Source organism: Schistocerca americana, chromosome 5 (assembly GCF_021461395.2).
Source record: "Schistocerca americana isolate TAMUIC-IGC-003095 chromosome 5, iqSchAmer2.1, whole genome shotgun sequence".
Classification (NCBI taxonomy): Eukaryota; Metazoa; Arthropoda; class Insecta; order Orthoptera; family Acrididae; genus Schistocerca; species Schistocerca americana.
The window spans coordinates 312,826,445-312,834,049 of record NC_060123.1 but is presented as its reverse complement, the minus strand read 5'-3'; the positions used below and the strand labels follow the sequence as shown (position 1 = coordinate 312,834,049).

The following is a 7,605-nucleotide window of genomic DNA, read 5'->3' as shown; positions in this document are numbered from 1 at the left end:
TGATTATTGTTAAAAAATTAACTATATTGCTGTTTTGAGAGGAATGTTTGTTTGAAAAAACTCAAAAAGCAATAAATATATTCTGTACCATCCTTCACATGTAGCAACGATAATCGCTTCTGCCATTGCGATTTCGTCCTTTAGATGTAGTAATCTCTGGTGAGAGTCCTGGCAGCCACGTCGGCAAATAGAATTTTATGACTGTCAATTAATTGTCAATAAACGAAAAAATATCCGTTATCATCTTTCGGGTCGCAAATAAAAAGGAAAAGATTGAGTGCAAACTCCTGTTCTCTATTAAACAAGAGTATATGAAAGATAGTAAGCACCTGATGCACATCAGAGGTGGTTAATCCTTAATTTCTTGGAAGGAAGTGTTTGCGAGATAAGTTGCGGATTTGTTTTGCCCGTTCACATCTTGGTATGAAACAGTGTCAACAGTCATTTGAAAATTGGGAATTGTGGTCTAATTTTCAGATAATCGATCAAATATTGAATTAAGTAAAAAAGATAATTGGATTCACGCAAAGTACTGCTTAACAATATGATTTCTGTTTTAATCACGAGTGATTGATGTACATCATTTGCTGTTCTTATAATTTCTAAGTGACGGGGAGCACGAAGATGCGGATATTTAGTTGGTATAAGCACCTTTGATTTGGAAGACAGGCGGATGCACATGAAAGATTTTGCTATAAACTCTGAAGCGGATAAGAACCGTAGTGTGATAAATCTGTCAACCAGTTTACGAAGAGTAGCATATAGTCGGTTAATTACCAAAGAGCCGAGCCTTAATGTGGAATCCGTGCGATTAGATTGTATGTTAGGTACGACACACAGTACTCTGCATAAATCGTAGCGAGGAGCTCGTTAAAGATGTGGGACATGTCGAATATAGACTTACGAATTGAATACATGTATCGACGTTTTTAGTAAACGGATATGATATTGCTTAAAAATGAAGCAGATTTGTTGTGTTACGTTCGTATTTTGCTCACATAGGACGGTTTAGGGGGAACGATGCTGCGTCAGTTTCTCTTTTTCCTGTAGATAATCCGTATCAGAAAAATTTAACTTTATATCTGGAAACGCCCACTCAGAGTATTTCCCTACTTACTCAGCCTTGTTCCAAGTAACCAGGCCTACATATTTTTAAATACTCATGTGCACTGTGATACAGTTGTTTGTATAAGTTATCATGATATAATCTATATTATATTCGATGGTCATGTGTTGAGGTATAAAAATAAGTGGTAGTAATGCATTTTACTATAGAAGAGGTTGGGAATGTTTGTTACCTATAATCTTATTTCCCATAGCTGTTTTCAAAAGCTTTTAACAATATAATCACATTCAGTAAGATGGTTGCGTATTAAATTGTATTAAAACGTATATGAATTTCTGAGCACACCTTTTGATAGATACATTATGTGCATGCTAATTATGTGCAGACTCAGATATTTGTGAACTGGAAGTTGATGAAAGTGTCAGATAAAAGATGGAAAAATTGTGAAATGCTGTATACATTATGCCACGTTGCCGAAGGTGTGGTCCATTTTGAGTCCGTAGAACTCGTTCTGATAGATTTCAGCTTGTTTGAAGTTTACAGGCACTTGGGGAGTAGTGGGACAGGAAGAGATTTTCGTTGCCATTCTAAATCTATAGGATGTTTATATTGCTCTGATTATCTGCTGGTAGCAGAATGATGGCCTCCATATAAATGATTACCAAAATTGGTGCTGCAAAGTTTACTATAGATTTTGCTACATGGGCTGTCCTGAGTTACGCTGCATAAATTTAAATAAGAAATCCTCCTTACTTTCTTGGTTTTTACAAGATTTATACATAGGTCATATGTGAAGTCATGCCAAATTGCAGTTCAGTATGCTGGGGCCACTAGCCGTACTTTTGTAAAGGACAATTTTTCGATGTCATTGGAGTTACTAATGAGTCACCAAGTTTTGTTTACTTTAGCTCGTGATTTAAGAGGATTCTCATGCAAAAATTTGTTGATTTTAATTTTTTGTGTACAACAGCTTTGGATCAGGTTTTGGTGCTTGTCTCATGATAGGATGGTTTCCTGATTTTTCTTCCTTATTTGTAGCCTGCCAGCATGTCTTATCTCTGTGCAAGTGGCATTTTGATTGCTTAAATAATTACTGAATTATCTAAGATTAAATTCAATTCAAAAAATTTATTCATCAGTTTTGCCCGATTTTCGAAAGGGTCCTCTCACATGTGATTTTTCTCTGCAACATACAACATAGAAAAGAGCTCATTTTGTTCAATGAGGAAAAGTTTTTAACTTTTTAGACAAACCAATTCAAAGATAATAAAGTGATTTCAAAACATCCATTGACTGCTATTAAGAGCGAAGAATGCGATGACTATTTGAAAATTAAGAAAAAAACTATTATTAGGCCTACTTGTCTTTGTTTTTATTAAAATAAAAATTAATTTGATGAGGTTTTGAATTTCAGAAATCTTTGGTCATTTAGATCATTCCTGTGGTACCTTGAAATTCACCACACCACTTTTCACTATCCATGAACATGTGAAAATATCCAGCATTTTTACGTTTAATAGTTGCAAACAGTCAGGTGGACTTTAGAATTGAACTATACGTTGTTGGATGTTAAAGGAAACATTTCAAAGCAGTTTAGCATTGGCTTTGCAGATAAACCTACATGTGACTGCCAACATTTTACCATTCTTTCTGAGACTCCACACTCCATCATGTCTTTTGTAGTCCAACTTTGAGGTGATAATATCAAAATCTACAATTCTTCTGACTTCCTTGACAACTGCAAATTTTCTTTCAGTTGTTTAGTCAGCAGTCTATGATCTAAGCATTTAGGATGTGCCTTACTTATACTACATGTCCAAAAATCTTTTAGATCTACATCTACATCCGTACTCCCATACTCTGCAAGCCACCTGACGGTGTGTGGCGGAGGGTACCTTGAGTATCTCTATCAGTTCTCCCTTCTATTCCAGTCTCATATTGTTCGTAGAAAGAAAGATTGTTGGTATGCCTCTGTGTGGGCTCTAATCTCTCTTATTATATCATCATAGTCTCTTCGCGAGATATATGTAGGAGGGAGCAATATACTGCTTGTATATGTTCTAGAAACTTCAACAAAAGCCTGTACCTAGCTACTGAGTGTCTCTCTTGCAGAGTCTTCCATGGATTTTATCTGTCATCTCCGTAACACTTTTGTGATTACTAAATGATCCTGTAACGAAGCGTGCTGCTCTCAGTTGGATCTTCTCTATCTCTTCTATCAACCCTATCAGGTACGGATCCCACACCGGTGAGCAGTATTCAAGCAGTGGGCGAGCAAGTGTACTGTAACCTACTTCCTTTGTTTTCGCACTGCATTTCCTTAGTATTATTCCAATGAATCTCAGTCTGGCATCTGCTTTACCGACAATTACTTTTATATGGTCATTCCATTTTAAATCGCTGCTATTGCCTACTCACAGATAATTTATGGAATTAACAGCTTCCAGTTGCTGACTTGGTATATTGTAGCTAAATGATAAAGGATCTTTCTTTCTATGTATTTGCAGCACATTACACTTGTCTACATTGAGATTCAATTGCCATTCCCTGCACCGTGCGTCAATTCGTTGCAGATCCTCCTTCATTTCAGTACAATTTTCCATTGTTACCACCTCTCGATGTACTACAGCATCATCTGCAAAAAGCCTCAGTGAATTCTGATGTTATCCACAAGGTCATTTATATATAATGTGAATAGCAACGGTCCTATGACACTCCCCTGCAACGCACCTTAAATCACTCTTACTTTGGAAGACTTCCCTCTATTGAGAATGACATGCTGCGTTCTGTTATCTAGGAACTGTTCAATCCAATCACACAATTGGTCTGATAGTCCATATACTCTTACTTTGTTCATTAAACGACTGTGGGGAACTGTATCAAACGCCTTGTGGAAGTCAAGAAACACAGCATCTACCTGGGAACCGGTGTCTATGGCCCTCTGAGTCTCGTGGACGAATAGTGCGAGCTGGGTTTCACATGATCGTCTTTTTCGAAACCCATGCTGATTCCTACAGGGTAGATTTCTAGTCTCCAGAAAAGTCATTATACTCGAACATAACATGTGGTCCAAAATTCTACAACTGATCGACATTAGAGATATAGGTCTATCGTTCTGCACATCTGTTTGACATCCCTTCTTGAGAACAGGGATGACCTGTGCCCTTTTCCAATCTTTTGGAATGCTGCGCTCTTCTAGAGACCTACGGTACACCGCTGCAAGAAGGAGGCAAGTTCCTCTGTGTAAAATCGAACTGGTATCCCATCAGGTCCAGCGGCCTTTCTTCTTTTGAGCAATTTTAATTGTTTTTCTATCCCTCTGTCATCTATTTTGATATCTACCATTTTGTCATCTGTGCACCAATGTGGAGAAGAAACTACAGTGCAGTCTTCTTCTGTGAAACAGCTTTGGGAAAAGACATTTAGTATTTCAGCCTTTAGTCTGTCATCATCAGTTTCAGTACCATTTTGGTCACAGAGTGTCTGGACATTTTGTTTTGATCCACCTACCGCTTTGACATAAGACCAAAATTTCTTAGGATTTTCTGCGAAGTCAGTACATAGAGCTTTACTTTCGAATTCATTGAACACCTCTCGCATAGCTCTCCTCCACATTTTGCTTCGTGTAATTTTTGTTTGTCCTCAAGGCTATGGCTATGTTTACATTTGCTCTGAAGTTCCCTTTGCTTCCGTAGCAGTTTTCTGACTCGGTTGTTGTACCACGGTGGCTCTTTTCCATCTCATACGATCTTGCTTGGCTTGTACTCATCTAATGCATATTGTACGATGGTTTTGAAATTCGTTCACTGATCCTCAAGACTATCTGTACTTGAGATAAAACTTTTGTGTTGAGCCGTCAAGTACTCTGTAATCTGTTTTTTGTCACTGTTGCTAAACAGAAAAATCTTTCTACCTTTTTTAATATTTCTATTTATGGCTGAAATCGTCGATGCAGTAACTGCTTTATGATCGCTGATTCCCTGTTCTGCGTTAAATGTTTCAAATGGTTCGGGTCTGTTTGTCACCAGAAGGTCTAATATGTTATCACCACGAGTCAGTTCTCGGTTTAACTGCTCAAGGTAGTTTTCAGACAATGCATTTAAAAAAATTTCACCGGATTCTTGTCCCTGCCACCCGTTATAAACGTTTGAGTCTCCCAGTCTATACCTGGTAAATTAAAATCTCCACCCAGAACTATAACGTGTTAGGGAAATCTCAAAATATTTTCTAAATTTTCCTTCAGGTGCTCTGCCACAACAGCTGCTGAGCCAGGGGTCCTATAAGAGACATCCAATTACCATGTTTGAGACTGCTTTAACCATGACCTTCACCCAAATTATTTCATATTTCGGTTCTACGTCAATTTCCTTCGATACTATTGCCCTTTTTATGGCTATAAACACGTCTCCCCTTTCACTGTTTAGCCTGTCTCTGCGGTATACATTCCAGTCTGAGTTTAGAATTTCATTACTGTTTACATCTGGTTTCTGCCAGCTTTCTGTCCCTAGTACTATGTGGGCATTGTGATAGTTTATTAATGAGAGCAGTTCTGGGACCTTTCTATAGACACTCCTGCAGTTTACTATTACCACATTAATATTGTTATTCCCTGTTGCATTTTGCCTACTGCTACCTTGTCACGTCTCAGGAGGTATCTTGTCGCCTGACCTATTCAGGGGGCCCTACATTTCTCCACCTGATAGCGGAGGTCGAGAAATTTGCTTCCCAGATCTCCGCAGAATCGTCTGAGCCTCTGGTTTAAGCCTTCCACTTGGCTCCAAACCAGAGGACCACAATCGGTTCTGGGAATGATACTATAAATAGTTAGCTCAGATTTCATCCCACGAGCGAGGCTTTCCATCTTCACCAACTCCGCCAACTGCCTGTATGAACTGAGGATGACCTCTGAACCCAGACGGCAGGAGTCATTGGTGCCGACATGAGTAACAATTTGCAGTCAGGTGCACCCCGTGTTCTCTATCGCCACCGGCAGGGCCTCCTCCACATCTCGGATGAGACCCCCCCCCTCGCCCCCCCCCCCTCCCCCCCCCCCCGGTAAGCAGACAGAGTGAACACTGGCCACTGGCCTTCTTCCCTGACCTTTCCGCTATTTCCCTAAGGGGATCCATCACCCGCCTAACATTGGAGCTTCCAATCGCTAATAAACCCCTCTCCCTGTGTGCCTGCTCGCACCGTGCTGAAGGACTGGCCACATGTCCACTCACTGGCAGAGCGGGTGATGTCACATGGCCAGCCTCCACATTGACCCTCCTGCGACACGAACGCCGCTGAACCCTCCACTCCCCTTGGGAGAGGGTGGCCCAAACCCTCAGCAGCAGCAGCAGCAGTGGTATGTGTAATTGCTTCTTGAGTTTCATTTACCCAACCTTTTGTGTGACCTCTGGCATCTCTCATTAAGACCTGCTGAAGTGTCAGAGGAGCAGGTAGGCTTGTGTCAACTGAGTGATTCCAATGGACGTACTTCATCTTCTTACTGTGATGATGCTGACTTCTTTTGTAATGATTTTTTTGCTGCAAAATTGTTGTCAGATTTTATTAACAGGTTTAACATTGCTCTTTTTCATAGTTTTCAAATGGCCGTTGCAACCCATAAGCCTTTTTCACAGAATGGTTCATTAGATCAAAAGTATATATCACAAGAGAATTTCTGCGGACGGTCATATTTATCCAAAAGCAGTGCTTTATGATGAAGGCATTTTGGCCATTTTCAGCAACATGTAATTCATTTCTTCAATTAAGTAAGTGTCACCGTCATAATGAAAATTCTTTTATTTATTTGAAACCTTCCCATCAGGTCCTACGGAGAATAATCTGTAAAACCAGTGCTACACTGCATTGAAGTGAAGTGTTGCTGTGAATGTCAGCCAAGTTACAGTCTCTACTTGACTTTGTTTTCAAGGCTTAAATGTAAAAATACTGGATATTTTCACCAGAAAAACTGCATTTTCATAGATGGTGAAATGTGTTTTGGTAAATTCTGAAATAAAATAGAAACAACCTAAATGAACAAACATTTCTTAAAGTCAGTGGCTGAGCAAATTAATTTTTATTTTAAGGAAAACAAAGACGCCTAATAACAAATTTTACATAATTTTCAAATGTGCATATTCAAAAGGTTCACTCATTCTTTGCTCATAATAGTGGGCAAAGCATGTTTTTGAACTTCATTTTCTTTGAACAGGTTTGTCTACAAATGAAACATACTTTTCTTGATGAAACAAAAAGAGCTCTTTTCAGTGGTACAAAGAAAAATAAAAACTGAGAGGAAGATTTTGAGATATAGCCTTTTGAAAATGAGACAAAATTGATTAATACATTTTTTGAATCAACTTTAATCTTGGATAACTTGATAATTGAGTAATCAAGACACCAATTGCACAGCATTAAGACATTATCTGGTTGCACAAGGTAAAAATAAGCATCAGAAAGTTATTCTATGATAAGATATGAGCTGCCAAATCTTGATCCAAATATGTCACGACAAGATTTACGAGCTACTTTGACAGCACATTGTGATA

General features: G+C 38.9%; 1 protein-coding gene across 2 annotated transcripts in view; it reads left to right on the top strand.

The window, feature by feature from the left end:
* The first annotated feature begins 272 nt into the window (after positions 1–272).
* Positions 273–7,605, top strand: part of LOC124616013 — a 114,323-nt gene continuing 106,990 nt past the window's right edge. The window contains exon 1 of one of the 2 annotated variants that reach the window (XM_047144229.1): positions 273–421. The gene's annotated coding sequence lies outside the window, so the exon portion shown is untranslated. Of the gene's footprint in view, positions 422–698; positions 828–7,605 lie in introns of those variants that run through there. The other variant, XM_047144230.1, reaches the window with a different exon arrangement.